General features: G+C 43.9%; 1 long non-coding RNA gene across 1 annotated transcript in view; it reads left to right on the top strand.

Annotated features, from left to right (window-relative positions):
* The window catches only part of LOC121870032, a 36,417-nt gene that overhangs the window by 14,282 nt on the left and 4,091 nt on the right, over window positions 1–18,044 (top strand). The window lies entirely within an intron of this gene.

Raw genomic sequence — 18,044 nt, 5'->3', positions numbered from 1 at the left:
GTGGGAATCTCTAGCACGACGGAACACCAGAACGTTGGGTAGGGGTGGGGGAGGGGGCTATTCTTCCTGTGGTGCGGTTAGGTTCCTCGAAAACACAACAAGATTAGATAAAGTAAGGGAAAAGGGGAATTCTCTCCCTTTGTTAGCCCGGAAACGCATCTACCAAACGACTAGCCTTTCCAAGCAGACATCCTCTTTCATCTTCCTGTAATGATAAAATATCACATAGGAGCGTAAGTTTATAACACTGTGGCTGCCTGGTGGAGAAACTCTTCTTCTTTTTTTACGGGGATTAGCCCACGTATCAGGGCCTGGGGGCGAAAATATAATAATAATAATAATAATAATAATAATAATAATAATAATAATAATAATAATAATAATAATAATAATAATAATAATAATAAATAAGAATAATTAATAATAATAATTAATAAATAAAAACGAAAAAAATAATTCAAGAATGAGAAACGATATACAGGATGTACAGTATGTTGTGTTGTCAATAGTAAGAGAAACAATTGAGACCTTGTACACATGGGTCTACATTAGAAAAACATTATGCTTCTAATATCTTCCCAGGCGGTAGTACCTCTTTGATAACAGTGACGAGTTTTAAGACAATAGGTTATCGTCACGTCGGTCTCAGATTATCGACCGAAGGGACGAATTTTCCTGCTGGAGATAATGGTCCCCTCGGCGCCATTCCTCCGTCAACAGAATCTGATTATCGTGGTTGACGGCTCCTCTCAATTATTGTTCGTCTGTCCTGGATACTGTACCAACAGCCGGTGAGGCGTTGAGTGAGAGAGGGAGGGAGGGAGGTGAGGTGAGGGAGGAGAGGTGTTGGTAGCTTACACTTAACACACTGTATCCATTCTTCTTTGGTGATGATCATAGGGCAGTTCCTTCCTAAGCTTAAAGTGGGAGGGTGGCGTACGTCGTGAGGAGGGAGGAAGGGTAGGGTAGGGTTAAGGGTGAAGGGTAGAGAGGAAGTGAAGGTAGGAGATTGAGGAGGAGAGAAGAGGAGGGGAGAGAGAAGAGGAGAAAGGGAGAAGAGGGTAAAGAAGGAGAGACAAAAGGAGGGACGGTGAGGGGGAATCAGGGAGAGAAGGAGTGAGAAATATTAATAATATATGTCCATCGACACAGAAAACCAATTGTGAGCATTTTCCGGCAAACATCGTGAGTGTAGTGTAGTGTAAGGGGAGGGTAGTGTAGTGTAGTGTAAGGGGAGTGTAGTGTAGTGTAAGGGGAGGGGAGGGTAGTGTAGTGTAGTGTAAGGGGAGGGTAGTGTAGTGTAAGAGAGGGTAGTAGTGTAAAGTATGTAGTAAGAGTGGGTAGAAGTGAAGAGTGTAGTGTAGGTCGTCGTTGGCGGACCTTACTAACCCTAAGACAAGAATTATTATACAAAAGAGTGGGTTGGGTTAGGTTAGGTTAGGTTAGAGTTGGTTTGGATAGGGCTAGGGTTAGGTTAGGTTAGGTTAGGTTAGAGTTGGTTTGGGTAGGGCTAGGGTTAGGTTAGGACACGATAAGCTTATCCCATAAATATCCTGAATGAAAGAGGAAAATTATACCTATCCTAATCCTTCTGTGTCTGTCTGTCTGTCTGTCTGTCTGTCTGTATTACGTGACGCCAGACCCTCGTAACTGATGCTCGAGGACCTAGGAGAGGCAGTAACACTCTTTGATGATTCAGGAGCGAGTCTTTGAGCAGGATGGGGTCTGGTGGGGGCTAGGTGGGGTCTGAGGGGCTGGGTGGGGTCTGGTGGGGGCTGAGTAGGGTCTGGTGGGGGCTAGGCAGGGTCTGGGGGGCTGGGTGGGGTGTGGGGTCTGGTGGGGGAATAAGGGGAGGTGGTGGCTGGGGGCTAGGTGGGGTCTGGGTCTGGTGGGCTAGGTGGGGTCTGGGGTCTGGGGTCTGGTGGGAATAAGGGGTGGTGGTGGCTGGGGGGCTAGGTGGGGTCTGGAATCTGGGGAGTGGGGTCTGGGGGCTAAGGAGGGGGTCGATTCCTTTACTACCTCAACACAACGAAAACAATAGACTGGTGAACTGGTGATAGACTAACTGTGGGTGGTGAAGGGTGGGGGAGGAGAGATACCAGTTAGAAATAAGAGTGACTGGGGACATAGTTTGATACTCAGAGATAGACTGTAGGGGGAGGGGATAAAGAAGGCAGTTAGAAATAGACTGTCACTAGGAGAGAATCTTTTTATAAGGGGACTGACTGTAGGGATGAGAAAACAGTTAAGTGACTGACTGACTGGGAAGGGAAGTGAGGAGAGATAGACTGGTGATAGACTGGTGACAATAACTTACAAGTGACTGACTGTGAAGGATATAACCGAGAGAAAGACAGACAGACAGAGAAAGAGACATAGACAGAGAGAGAGAGAGAGAGAGAGAGAGAGAGAGAGAGAGAGAGAGAGAGAGAGAGAGAGAGAGAGAGAGAGAGATTATGAAGACATATAAACACAGGAAATAGCGAGGGAAGAACTCTCAAACACTGACACTTTCTTCATGACACGAGACGTCACCCCCTCAAGCGGTTCCCAGGGGAGCCCTCTTGTGTGACCTACCCTCCCTTCTCCCTCTCCTCGTCTCTCTAGTGCTGATGAGAGTTTTGTTATGAGTGAGTCTCGACATTCATAAATACATAAGATAATCTCTCTGTGGTCGAGGGTAGGAGCTACTGACGTCAACACTAGCTACTGACGTCAGCTATTGATATTGACACCACTGACGTTAACACCGAGCTATTGATGTTGACACCATTGATGTTAACACTAGCTACTGACGTCAACACTAGCTACTGACGTCAACACCAAAATCACTGGCTTCAACATCAGTTTAAAGTGACCCACATACACCAACATCGAACACAAACGTCTAACACCTGTAATTAGTAACAAAGGTGAAACATCTCATTAATGGTCCACCTGTTTGGTCTGTTTCGTCTACTCTGAGGTCACGTGTCTCTAGATTACAGTCAGATCAGGTCATGACTTTACTTCTCTCCATAATCAAGAAATAAATAATTACATAATAAATTAATTAATGAATAAATATACAAAAATAAGTAAATAAATAGATTAATAGATAAATAAATAAGTAAATTAATTAGAAATAAAATATAAAATACCTGACAATAATTCAATAAAGAGAATACGAAAGGGTGAGGAGGAGGAGAAAGAGGAAGAGGAGGAGGAGAAGAAAGAGGAGGAGGAGAAAGAGGAAGAGGAGGAGAAGAAGAAAGAGGAGGAGGAGGAGGTTGTTCCCAGAGAGTGAGTGTGTGTGTGTGAGAGAGAGAGACAGACAGACAGACAGCTTCAAGTGGGACAGATAGCGAGGAAAATCGAGCCTGCAGTGTTGGTTAGGTCAGGGAGGCAAGGCAAACACTCAATCCCCCTCACCACCCACCCACACCACCGCCCGTCTCTAGAGATCTCTCCTGACGTCACCAGTAGGAAGGAAGTGTACGGTCTGTTTACTTATCGTCAACTACCGTAACACCGCCCGTCACTAAGTTATTTCTTCTTGTGTTACGCCATCTTGGAATTACACTACTTGAGGAGAAGGAAGAGGAGGCAGCTTTATATAATATGACGTAAGAGAGACCACTGGATAAATACTTGGAGGAAAAAGATGTGGTGTACGGTTAGGTTAGGTTAGGTTAGGTTACTCTACGTTAGTCTAGCGCGTGAGATGACATGTATACTTATGGACTTTTGAGATAAATATGTATGTATGTACGGGCGACCTGTGGTGTAATGGTCAGCATGCTCGCCTCGCAAGAGAGTGGACCCGGGTTCGATCCCCGGGCAGAGTGAAACTATGGGCAAGTTTCTTTACGTCATTTGCCTCTGTCTACCCAGCAGTAACTGGGGACCTGGATGTTAATCGATTTGCGGGGTAATGGTTAGCCAGTGCAGTTGGCGAGTTGTCCGGTCTTCTCGGACTATTCCTTGACACTGGGTCATGCAGCTCGTTAACTTGGGGTGTGGTTATTGTGTTGGCGACAGCTTCTACACCTTAAACAAATTCAGGCCTAGGAGGCCCTTGGGCCGGCCATCCTCGATTTCGAGGAGCTTCCATTGTGTATGCTACGCCTGTGTGTATGCATGTATGTTTGGGGGGGGGGGTCAACCTCAAGCGCTGTTATGAATCATTATATCTGCTTACTCACTTCCCCTGGAGGCGTGTGTGTGCGTTTATCCATATACAGAGGTCACGGCGGCGCCCTTGTTGGCTGTCCTTTAAAGTAAACTTGTTCTTGTGACTAATGGTGACGCCAAATGGTACGGTGTGTGTGTGTGTGTGTGTGTGTGTTTAAGCTCTCATAATACTGCCTATCTTTTATTTCTTTATATCATTAATCCAAGAGATTATCGACCTTTAGTAAATAAAAAAAATAATCACCTCACGTCTCTGTATTTGCTTGCTGGGGTCATGTTAGTGTTTACCAACTTGATACTAAGGAACCCTGGCGCCTCTCCATCCCTCTGTTGATCACGTCTTTTAACATGTTAATTTATCCTCTGTGCTAATCTTAGTCTATGGTAATATGGTGCATGGTAACTGTGAGCATATTATTAATGTTTGTTTACATCTGAATATCAATACTTTCATGGGATTTGTGTGATGGCGTTGTTGTTTTGAGGTCTTGGTTCTGACGTCACAGTTTGTTTGCATTTGCCATTTGTCGTCAGTCTATTGGTCAGCTGAAAGACGCCTGACTTTCTTTTCCTACTTTACTACTTATGAATGGATAAATAAAAAAAATGGAAGCTTAGGTGCTGCTGTGCTGTGCTGTGCTGTGCTGGTTAAGTGATACCACAAGATGGCTCCTCAAAGGAAACTCATTGAGATGCTGAAATATATTCTGTACATGACCCCACGAGAATCTATTTTGTTTTATTCCCAGTGTAAATTAAAACAGTATACGCGTTTATAGGTGATTTTGACAATAGTAAGTTAAAATGTACAGGTATAGACGAAAAGTATAGCCTAAGGAACACACACACACACACACACACACACACACACTCAATACTATATTAAATAATCGGCATCCAAGACTTTTATCAACACCAGAGGTAAATATATAATCCTGGCTTAAATATTATAGGTGTGTAAAAGTTCACGCGTCAATTATACTCCAAACACCTCGTATAATCTTGTCTATAATCACGTTCATCTTAAGGCTTGATGAAAATGTGTGTGTGTGTGTGTGTGTGTGTGTGTGTATGTATGTGTGTGTGTGTTAAGGGATGCTCCGATTAATGGCCTCACCCGTAAATATTAAAGTCGTGCTTAGTCAGGTGAACACAATGGTACAGAAGAAAATTTCAACCTAACCTAAACTAACCTAACCACCTCCTCTCTCACCACACCACCCCTCCATCACCACCACATCACGACAGCCCATCCCAGGATAAACAGACCATTGGTTGATCAAATCGTCAATCATAACAGTATAGTGATGAAGAGAGAGGTATGGCATGCCCCCAGGACTACCCCGTGCCCCAGGACCTACACCCGTGCCCCAGGACTACCCCGTGCCCCAGGACCTACACCCGTGCCCCAGACCCCCCACCAGTGCCCCAGGGACCCCCTACCCAGTGCCCCAGGACCCCTACCCAGTGCCCCAGGACCCACCCAGTGCCCCAGGACCCCCTCCCCAGTGCCCCAGGACCCCCTACCCAGTGCCCCAGGACCCCCACCCCTCATCAGCCTTCCTTAGAGTTCCTGGAATATCCGAAATAAACCCAGAGCTTTTCAACATGGCCACACGTGGTATATACCAACCTTCGTTCTATAGCTTCACCCTCCACCACAACCCACCCACAGCCTACCACAACCCAGTCTCTACCCACCCTCCACCACAACCACCACACCTCTCTCTCTCTCTCTCAAATTAAACCTAAATAAATAAGATCTACCATAACACTAAGTAAAACGATCATAATAATAATAACTTAAAAAATAACAAATACAAAGGAATGAAAGGAAAGAAGGGAAGGAAATAGGGAAATAATGAATAAAATGGGTAAATAATTAATAAAATAGGTAAATAATTAATAAAATAGGTAAATAGTGGAAGAAAGTGGGCGAATAATGAAGAAAATAGGGAAAGATAAAAGAAATAGGTCAAGATAAAGAAAATAGGTAAAAGATGAAAGTTAAAGAATGAAGGAAATAAGTAAGGAACAAAATAGGTAAATAATGAAAGAAAGTTAACAAAAAAAAGAAGAAAATAGGTAAACAACGAAACAAAATAGGTAGAAAATACCCCCCACAAAGTTCTCATTTACTAGACAGAGATGGAGGACAGGTATAGCACAGACGCCAACCTTACCTGTGTAGTTTTTCACGAGGGTAGACTAAACAAATTAATGTACTACTTAAAACAGTTTTTGTACACCCTCTTATGCTCACCCTGCCACTATAACATTGTCCAGATACACCACCTCCCCCTCCTCCCCCCCGCGTCTTCCCCCCTCCTATCTACCTGCCTGTCTCTTTTACACAGGTACACATAATCCCTCCTGCCTCGCTTTCGTCAACACCTTCCACTTGTTCTATATTTTTGTTGATTAATTTATGTACTGTATTAATTTCACTACTGTTTTAGTGTATTGGGGGTTAAATTGTGTAGTTGTTTTTGTTATTGTTGTTAATGTTGTTGTTGTTAAGTGTTATTATTATTATTTTGTCTGGTGGAATTTGGTGGAATCTATTTCTCTCTCTCTCTCTCTCTCTCTTTTCCCTGCCTCCCTTTCTCTCCACCATCCCTCCCTCCCTCTCATCCCTATCCCTACCCTTCCTCCCAATAATCCCTCTGACGTCAAACCACCCACGAGTCAGTAAATTATTTGGATCCAAGTCAAAGATGCTTATTTCCTCACGTATGTTACCTTCTATGCACCGTCGACTTACCGGTGTTATATCAACTATTTTCGTGTGGGGGGAATTTCGGTTTGTCAATTTCCCATATAAGGAGACGTTGTGTGTATTAAATTACAGTCTCTGTGTATGTGTATGTGTGTATGTGCATTTTCTGTTGTGTTTATACGCGTTGACTGGTTCCGTGGTCATGGCTATACATACGAACATGACATGGAAACATACGAACATGACACAAAAACATACTTACATGACGAACATGACGGATACATACGAACATGACACGGAAACAAGACTGATTTTCTATCTTAATATGCATACATACCACAAGACCCATGCATCCACATCTGAGGTAAACTGTTTTTGAATTCCTGACTTGGTATTAGACGAAGTTAGACACATCTGGATGATAGGAATGCAACACCACCACCACCACCACATTCTTCACATTTATAACGTTGTGATTCTGTTGTAAAATTTCAACATTCGATCATTTCTTCATAATTACCTATACAAGTTGTTTACCTTTCTGTCAATATATGTTTATTAATTCATTTTCTGTCTATATCTCTCTGTCTTCTTGTCTGCCTGTCTGTCTATTTCTCTCTCTCTCTCTCTCTCTCTCTCTCTCTCTCATCCACTACGCAAAAGACGAAACTAAAAGAAAATCTCTGACGGTGTCATATTGATCAGCTTCAACGATTAATTACAAAAAAGGACCAATAAATCTAAAAAATCACAAAAAAAAAATAGAAAATCAGTTCCCGATATTAACTAAAGGGAGCCGCCCCTACCTTAGTGCTCACCTGTCCGGTAATTATAGCTCACCTGGTAAACTAGGGCTCAAGGTCGTACCAACAAACATAGTGTTTAGCCGAGCCAACAGGAACTGACCTAAGATGGCAGCTCTCTACACTGTGTGTGTGTGTGTGTGTGTGTGTGTGTGTGTGTGTGTGTGTGTGTGTGTGAAAGTCTAGAACAACAACAACAAAATTAAAGAATATAACAACACCATCAGTAAGCAGCTATCAAACAGGGAGGTACTACCGCCTGGGGAAGATGATAGAGGCATAATGTGTTGTTAATGGTAGACCCTGCTGCCATATGTGACCAAGTCCCAGGTTGATGATCTGACTTTCTGCCTCATTTACACACAGTTGCAGGGTCTCAATTGTTTCTCTTACTATTGACAACACAACATACATACTCTATATCGTTTCTCACTCGATTTATTTTTTTTTATTTGTTTATTATTGTTAATATTAGTATCATTATTATTATTATCATTATTATTATTATCATTATTATTATTATTATTACATTTCCCCCCCCCCCTTGATAAGTGTCAGTGACCTGTGACCTAGTGGGCTAATCCCCGTTACAAAAAAATTAAAAAGTAAAACAACACGATGAAGAACAACAACACCTAGTAATAAATAGTCACCCAAGAAAGAACTTATAAAATCCCCCTTCAAGGAATCAAGTTATATCTTAGTCACGCGAACATGAGGTTAGGTTAGGTTAGGTTAGGTTAGGTTAGGTTAGGTTAGGTTGAGTAGTGTCCCAGGGGATATATTTCCAGAAAACTGCTCGGTAAACTCGGCCATACTCAGAATATTACCATGGTACTTAGTAAAACCTCCATATTACGGATTTATCCCTACACAATCCGATATATGGAGGTTTTCACATCTAACAGACCCTCGATATAACGGACTTTCCTCTCCATATAGTCCTTTAAATAGAGGTTTTAATTATGATAAAACACGGTGGCCAGATGGTCAAACCCGAGGCGGTGGTAAAGAAAGGAATGCTCTCCACTTAACCTAACCAAACCATCCATTACAATACCTTTCCCTTGGCCTCAGTACTCAGATGGTGGGAGTCTTAGTGGGTTGGTGGGAGTCTTAGTGGGCTGGTGGGAGTCTTAGTGGGCTGGTGGGAGTCTTAGTGGGTTGGTGGGAGTCTTAGTGGGTTGGTGGGAGTCTTAGTGGGCTGGTGGGAGTCTTAGTGGGTTGGTGGGAGTCTTAGTGGGTTGGTGGGAGTCTTAGTGGGTTGGTGGGAGTCTTAGTGGGTTGGTGGGAGTCTTAGTGGACTGGTGGGAGTCTTAGTGATATGAGTGAATGTTTCTCATACGTAGAAGCATAACGTCACCAGACCAGCTACATTACGCAAGAGTTCACCTTAAAGTCAGTCTCAGAGTCGAGGTGTGGGAAGAGGAGGAGGAGGAAAGAAGGAGAAGAATAAAGAGGAGAAGAAGAAGAAAATGAATAGAAAGGAGGAGCAAGAAGGACTAGGGAGAAGAACTAAGAGGAGGAGGAGGAGGAGAAACAGCAACAGAAGGGGACGAAGAAGGTGGAGGATTCAGTGGTATTCCCCAAGGCTAGTATCCACGGTCAGATCCGACTGGCGGGCGAGATACTACTGTGTGCGTCAGACTTCACCTTATCCGACGTCCCTGTCTCACTACACAACTAAACAACACGAAGGAGGAGGGGGAAGGAGGGGAGGGGGAAGGGGAGAAGGGGAGGGGGAGGGAAGGGGAAAGGAAGGGAGTTTACGCAATTCTTACATACCAGGGTCCTTCTCCTCCCCACACACACCAGTCATCGTCCTCGTAATAATGATGATGACATTATAAATCTCTTCATCATCATATCTTAAGTAAACTAACTACGGTCGCTCTCACATCACAAGCTAGGGTGAAAGGTGATACCGTAAGTTTGTCAGAATCAGTAGGTAGTAGCCTCCTCCTCCTCCTTCCTTTCTCACTAAGGTCTCTCAACAAACTGTGAGAGAGTATGAAAAACATTAAGCAATTTCCTCTCCCTCTTCTCTCCCTCCCCAGCCATACCACCTTTGGTCTGGCTCAACAAAGGAACAATTAAATGTGTGTGTGTGTGTGTGTGGGGGCTCCAAATCTGACCTCCTGAAGTGACCATAAAACATAAACACAAAATTAAATTAGGTTAGGGAGGAATTACACACACACACACAAGGTGAAAACGAACGAACGAACGAACTACTGCACCAAAAAATCAACGAATTCACAAAAGACTAATCCGAACCTCCAGTAGATGACGTCACACCACCGTCAACCCCGCCCCCCCACCCCTAAACACTCCCCTTCCTTCAATAACGAGACGATGTTATCAAAGAACAATAATTACGTGTTATAATGTTCTACACACATGAAGGAATGTATAACACTCTCACTCTCTTTCTCTCACGGATCCTGTCAACATTGGTGCTTTAGCCTGTCTGTCTGTCTGTCTGTCTGTCTGTCTGTCTGCCTGCCTGTCTCTCTGTCTGCCTGTCTCTCAGCACTAGGGCAATATCACCCCTCCACCCCCTTCTCCAAGTGTTATATGAAGAGCCAGTGGGCCACCCTCACCTCCCCCCCAGGATGACAGGTGTATACGAAAGACGGAGAGCCTTAATACACAGGTAGTGGGTGTAGTAGTGGGTTGTTTATGGGGGTCAACACAGGTAGTGGGTGTAGTAGTGGGTTGCTTATGGGGGTCAACACAGGTAGTGGGTGTAGTTGTGGGTTGTTTATGGGGGTCAACACAGGTAGTGGGTGTAGTAGTATGTGTTTATGGGGGGTCAACTCCTTCACCCCCTCCCCTTCCCTCCCTCCCCATCAGTATTGCCCCTCCACCCCTCCCTTCCCATCACCATTGTCCCTTCACACCCCTCCTCCGTAGGTGATGGGGAAGGGGAGGGTGATAAACACGAGGTCATCATCAGCTCCACCTAAACCTCGCCAGTGTGTGTGTGTGTATGTGTGTGTGTGTCTGTGTGTGTCTGTGTGTGTGTGTGTCTGTGTGTGTCTGTGTGTGTGTGTGTCTGTATGTGTGTGTGTGTGTGTGTGTGTGTGTGTGTGTGTGTGTGTGTGTGTAACAGCCAGACGACGCCACCAGAAATAAACGTTTAGTGGCTGGTCTGGAAGTTTGTTTACCTCCCCCTCACCCTTAGTGTACCAGCGCGAGCCAAAGGTCACAGGTCAAACTGCTGCCCACCTCTACCCCTGGGTCATGCCAACCCTACCCAACCCTGTCCTGGTCTTGCCCTACCCTGTGCTGCGCCATATGGTCCTGCTTACCCTGTATCCTACCCTGTCCTGCCTACCACTAGTCAAAAGGAGCCGTTTTACTCCCAACAAACCTAACCTAACCTAACCTCCTCTTGTTACCAGTACTGAGAGTCACGGGGATACTAACTTCTATCTACGGTGAAAAAAAAATTATTATCACCAAAAATTTCCTGTAGGTGGCGGAGTGGGTCATGGGTTTAGACTAACGTATATTAAGGTCCTGGGTTCGAATCTATTTAAGGAGAGTGTTGTGTGAATGATAATATATATACCCACTGTACCTGGTGTGAACTAATACCGGTTGCATTGCCAAATCTTTCATGGATTCTAAGTTGCATCGGTTAGCTCTATGGACGCATTTCCTGGTTAACTGACTGAGTGAATGACTGATTGACTGACTGACTGAATTACTGAATTACTGACTGAATGCCTGACTGACTGAATTACTGACTGAATGCCTGACTGACTGACTGAATAAACTACTCCCGTGTTCCAGGCCAATGCTAGTCAGGAGACGATAAAGAATAAGAACAACAACAAAAACAACAATATTCTACGCAGACGAATGTAGTGTAGTGTAGTGGTGATCATATCCAGGTATAGTACAGATACAGGTGTGATGATGACAGGTGTGTGAGGGGGGGTGGGTGGGGCATAACCAGGTGAGGGGTTAAGAGTACTTCCGCCACGCCCACTGTTACTATAACCTGAGTGCCATGGGGTGCCAGACTGAGTGCCCCAAAGTGCCAAATAATCTACGGTACTTCCCCGGGGTGTCAGCTACAGTGTCCCCAGATTGTTAAAGTCACTTAATCATCACACTGCTACAATCGTCTTAATGTAACAACAAAGGCGAAGGATATATTTGTCTTTACACATTTACAAGACTGGAGGTAACTTTAATCTTGTGGAGGGAAAAGATGGAGAAGTAGGGAAACACAAAGAATAGAAGAGGGAAGATGTAAAAAAAAAGGGGGTTAAGGGGAGAAAAGAGGAGAGAGGGGAGAAGAGAGGGGAGGAGAGGGTTCGTGAATGCCAAGGTCAAAAGGAGAGTTTCAGAAGGTGGGGTGGGGTGAGGTGGGGAGAGGGGTGATGCTGCGTAGTGTTGGTGGTGGTGGTGGAGGTGGTGAAAACATCTGTGGAAAGTAAAAAAAAAAGATTATCCGGACGAGTGATATCCGAACACCCGGTGAGACTCGACATATTGGTACCTGGTTTATCTTTGAAGCTATTACATAACACACAGAAGGAGTGGGGATGTTTTATTTTTTAACCATAGGTACTACTAGCTTGAAGACTACTGCCATGGAGGGATATTCTGATGGTGGTACATGCTACAAGGCTGGAGATGATAAGCAAGATTCTCAGGGGGACATCACAGTAAGATTCTCAGGGGGACGACACAGTGAGTATGACAACCAGACTAGACATATGGCCGAGTAACTTGACTCTAGAAGGATTTATGCGTGGACGTGTTGATGGTACATACATTCATACATACACACACACACACACACACGAGACCTTCACACGTTCAGATGGTCTCATATCACATAAACACATCCTGATAATGTTTTAGTAACGGTACAATTACAGACATAGAGACAACAGAACGAGAAGAACAATAATCTATAACATAATAGTAAAATAATAACAAGGTGTCTCCACTTAGATGTGATAAATACACCAATACTGGATTAATACTTATAAATTACAGTGATTCACAAACTAATTAAATCGATTTTGCAGTGTAAAGTACAAGTATATTCATTTTCATAACAGTTACATATGTTTATTAAAGTTTCCTTCGTCACACACACACACACAGAGTGACTCGATAAATGCCAGACCCCACAAACTCACGTCAATATATTTCCTCTTCACTTCTCCATATCAAAACCCATTACTTACTGACTAGGTAAACATTTCACTACAAGAATTAATTTAATTTATTTCAGGAATTCGAATAATCAAATAAAACCTTCCGACAATCGTTACATTTTTTCCCGCCAGAGTGAGCTGTGAAGACGATGGTTGAAAAGAAGCATTAATATAAAGTTTACAATTATATAAGAAGCACAAGATTGCATAAATAAATCAGTGTAACGCAGGATTAGATAAATAAACGGAAACTTGACGGAAGATTACATAAATTGGCTGAAGGTTCAAGAGTTAGGTAAATAAACCGCTGAGATGACAGAGGCTGCTGGGTGTGGAAACTGACAATGTGTAACCGTTTCTTCCATGATTAGACCATTGCATCACACGATTGGGTATATTGCATGATAGGACTGAGTATATTGCATGATAGGACTGGGTATATTGCATGATAGGACTGGGTATAAGCGTCTATAGATGATATACAGAGGTCAGGTAGATAGGGAAAGCGTAACCTACAATAAAATGGCTTAATTCTACAGACTATATTTCAATCTAGTTAAAACTAATAATTCGTAACATTATACTCTGTTGGTGGGTGGCTATACTGTGTGAGATGACCGTATGAGTGAAATCTTGGTAAGCAGGGGATAAAATCTCTCTCTCTCTCCTTCCTCCTTCTCGCTCTCTCTTTCTCCTTCCCCCTTCTAACTCTCTCGGTTCAATTCCTCATGTTTACTTAACCCACTGGCCATACGACACTCTTTACCTCACCCAGGGAAAACCTCCACATAAGAACTATCTAAAAAAAAAAGAGATGTTCTTCCATACCTAAACATCAGATATTGCAACTTTCACAATCCCGCGTTCATCCTTCACCTGAACCCCCGTGTAGTGGAGAGCTTAACTATAGCGTTTGAATTTTTAGGAACCAGTGTATTTACGTTTCAGGAGGGGTTTTGAAAGACGTCACAGCCACATGCCCTAGTTGGGTGTTTAGTAATCAAGAGTCGATGTTATTTCCGTATTGTGCAATGTGGTTGAGGGTAGTTAGGGGTGGTTGAGGGTGACTAAGGGGTAGTTAGGGGTGGTTGAGGGTGACTAAGGGGTGGTTAGGAGTGGGTGAGAGAGCGTAAATGGTTGCTTGTGTGTTCTGCCCGTTAGTCAGAACATGTACTTGACAACGGGGCTTATCACCCACAAACATCCTGTGTACATCAACCACTCTGTACATTATAACTTTACACACACACACACACACACACACATACACACACACACACACACACACCTCCGAACATAAACATACAAGTATCCCCTCTAGCGCGCCCTGCATCTACTCCTGACGCAGACACAAGTACCACCCTCGACGCCTCCCCAGGGATACTACGGCAGCTTAAACTCACCTTCGACGCCTTCTACAAGTACCACAGAACCCTCGAGACATCCTACAAGTACCACAACCACCCTTAAGTCACCCTCGACGCCTCCTACAAGTACCACAACCACCCTCAAGTCACCCTCGAGACATCCTACAAGTACCACAACCACCCTTAAGTCACCCTCGACGCCCCGACCACCAGACACACACCCTCCACAGCCTCACACTTGACCAGCGGCGCCCTTGACTCACCCTCAACCTCGTGTTAATTATTTTGTTAGCTGTTGTGTTCGACCTTCAGGATCTTGTTTATCTACCAACACACTGAGAGAGAGAGAGAGAGAGAGAGAGAGAGAGAGAGAGAGAGAGAGAGAGAGAGAGAGAGAGAGAGAGAGAGAGAGAGAGAGAGAGAGAGAGAGAGAGATATATATACAAAAACTATGGTAGATAAATAGATAACGATGGCTGTTTAAAGACGCGTGTTGGTGTAAAAGTCTACGGAAACTGCCCTTACTGTTTCATTTACTTCTGTGTGTGTGTGAGATGGGTGGCTTCCCAAGGGTGGGGGGACGGGTTGAGGGGTGGTGGACGGGGGTAGACAGGCACGGAGTGAGGGGTGGGAGGGGTGAGGGGGGGGACGGGTTGAGGGGTGGTGGACGGGTAGACAGGCACGTAGTGAGGGGTAGGAGGGGTGAGGGGGGGACGGGTAGTATAAACACGGTGGCGGGCGTCGTAGTAAACAGAGGCGGCCAGAGAGTAAACTATCTACCCTGTGTGTAGTCTGCCCGCCGGCGCCATCACCGCCGCCACCACTACTACTACTACTACTACTACCATCGCCTCTACCACCACTACTACTAACACCACTAACATTACCAGAAACACCACCACTATTTAATATTTAGTATCATAGTAGTGACCTGACCTCCTGACCTCTGACCCTTGACTGGTGGATCATCAAAAACTTGGGATGTAACAAACTAAGGAACAAGTATGGCCACTGTTCAACACCCTGTCTTCAGATACTGTGTACACGAGCCTTCAGTATATAGGAGTCTGATTTCATAAGCCTTTGTGGTGGTAACGTGAGGAGAGGGGGAGGAAGGAGGAGGGGGCAGAGGATGGAGGAAGGGGAGAGGGTGGAAAGGAGTGGGGGAAGAGGGGGGAGAAGGAAAGGAGAAGGAAGAAGGAGCTGAAGGATTCGCTAGATGAAAGAGGATACATGGAGAGAGATGATGATAACAAGGTCGGTGGGGGAGGTGAGGGAGGGGAAGTGGAGGTGAAAGGGAGGGGGATAGTTGGCACACTGCTCCTCCCCCGAGCACTTGTGTAAAGTGTGTTGCCAACCGTGTCTTGCCATAACACTAACCCCACAACACCCAAACCTACACTACACCCCCCACCCCTCATAACAGTCCCCCCCCACCATTACAACTCAGTATCTCGCTACACCAAAACCACCAACGTACTCTTAGTTCCAAGGCAGTATGTATGTATGTATGTATGTATGTATGTATGTATGTATGTATGTATGTATGTCTGTATGTATGTATGTATATGCGGAAATACATCAGCTGAAAATAACTACATTGTCAATAAACCATTTTCCATACAAATTACTAAGGTGAGTTTTATCATTAATGAGACACACACACCTGTTGAGATATGTGCTGTAAACACTTAACACCTGACAAGTTGACCCCATCACTATATTGCACCACGATCATTCATTTTTATCCATTTATCCATTTATTTATTTATTTATTTATTTATTTATTTATTTATTTATTTTCTCAAGTAAAATATTATGATAGATTTTAACCTCAGATCCAATTTTTTGAAGACCTTAATATATTTCTTGTGCCAACTATTTTTTTTTCATCACCTTCTGATACACACTATAATACTTGTAATAAAACAACTACCACCAGAATCACCACTATCACACCACCATCACCACCACCATCACCACCAGACACCATCACCACCAGACACCATCACCACCAGACACCATAACCACAACTACTACTACTATCATCAGTGTCACTATTATCACCACCACCACATCGAAACCAACACCACTAGACCTCCCCAGACAACCACCACCACCCAACAATACCACCACCCCAACAACACCACCACTTCAACACCTGCCACCACAACACTCCAGCTCCACCACCACCCCAACAACACCACCACCACAACACTCCAACTCCACCACCACCCCAACAACACCACCACCCCAACAACACCACCACTTCAACACCACCACCACCACAACACTCCAACTCCACCACCACGCCGCCACCTCAGTTACTGGCAGAAACCGGTCTGACGTCAACGGTAACATTCACTACAGTAAGTTTATGCATTAACAAGGAGGTAACATTTCTTCACCAGGTCCAGTATATCTCTCCAGTGTACACAGAGACAGGCTCATAGGATCCACACACACACACATACACATACACACATATACACATACACACACACATACTATACACACATACACACACACACACATATACACATATACACACACACATACTACACATAGTACACACACACATACACACTCCATATATGCTGTGCATTTAAAATATACAAACACACACACACACACACACACACACACACACACACACACACACACACACACACACACACACACACACACACACACACCTGCATTAATCAAATTTACCTTTAAGAATTTCAACTAATAAATACAGTAACCCACAATCAACACTGCTTTTACCACCCAACTTCTTCTTCCTTGTTCTTCTTCTTCCTTGTTCTTGTTCTTCTTCTTGTTCTTTTTCTTCCTTGTTCTTGTTCTTCTTCTTGTTCTTTTTCTTCCTTGTTCTTGTTCTTCTTCTGCTTCTTCTTCCTTGTTCTTGTTCTTCTTCTTCTTCTTCTTCCTTGTTCTTGTTCTTCCTTGTTCTTGTTCTTTTTTCTTCCTTGTTCTTGTTCTTTTTCTTCCTTGTTCTTGTTCTTCTTCCACGTCTCAACAGGTTCGTCCTCCTCCTCTCTCCTCTCCCAATAACCTCACAACACCCACTATATATCCCTTACCATACCCCTGGACACACATAACCACATCATCAACACACCCACTAACGACCGACTCTCCACTAATCACCACACCTTCTGAGAACTTGTTGCTCATACCGCAGCCAACTCAACTAATGTCAAGGTCTTCGTCACCCCCGTCGTAGGTATGGTTTACACAGATAAGTGAAAATATTACGGAGAATTATTATACCTTACGAACTATCGCTCTTTGTTATGTGAGGGTCTTGTGTGTGTGTGTGTGTGAGTGATTGGTGTGTGTGTGTGTGTAAGTAAATCATTAAATTCCCACAAACTTTCCTCTTAGTTTCACCGACACACACAAATAAATTTACCAAACACACATTCTCTTAAAATTTTACCTTGACTATTAACACGCCATTCTGAATATTGGACAGAGACACACACACACACACACACACATTCACTGCTCTTAAAGTAAAGTGGTTTTCTCACTAGTCCCGTGTCACCCCGTCACCCAGTCACATCAATACACAACACTCAGGAAGCATTATGTCTCTCCTTGGGAATTTATACAAAACACAATACATTAAATCTTATATTTCTTGTTCACTTCTTCTCAAATTTTGCCCTCGGTGTTTTCTCTAATGCACGTGAAGATATATTCTCTCTCTCTCTCTCTTCTTTTCTCATCTTTATTTCTTATTGCTGTATTTGCTTTTATTTACCCACTTACACGATCCCACATGTAA

Source organism: Homarus americanus, unplaced genomic scaffold (assembly GCF_018991925.1).
Source record: "Homarus americanus isolate GMGI-L3 unplaced genomic scaffold, GMGI_Hamer_2.0 scaffold14467, whole genome shotgun sequence".
Lineage (NCBI taxonomy): Eukaryota > Metazoa > Arthropoda > Malacostraca > Decapoda > Nephropidae > Homarus > Homarus americanus.
Note: the sequence above shows the minus strand (reverse complement) of the source record. Positions and strands in the feature narration are given on the sequence as shown.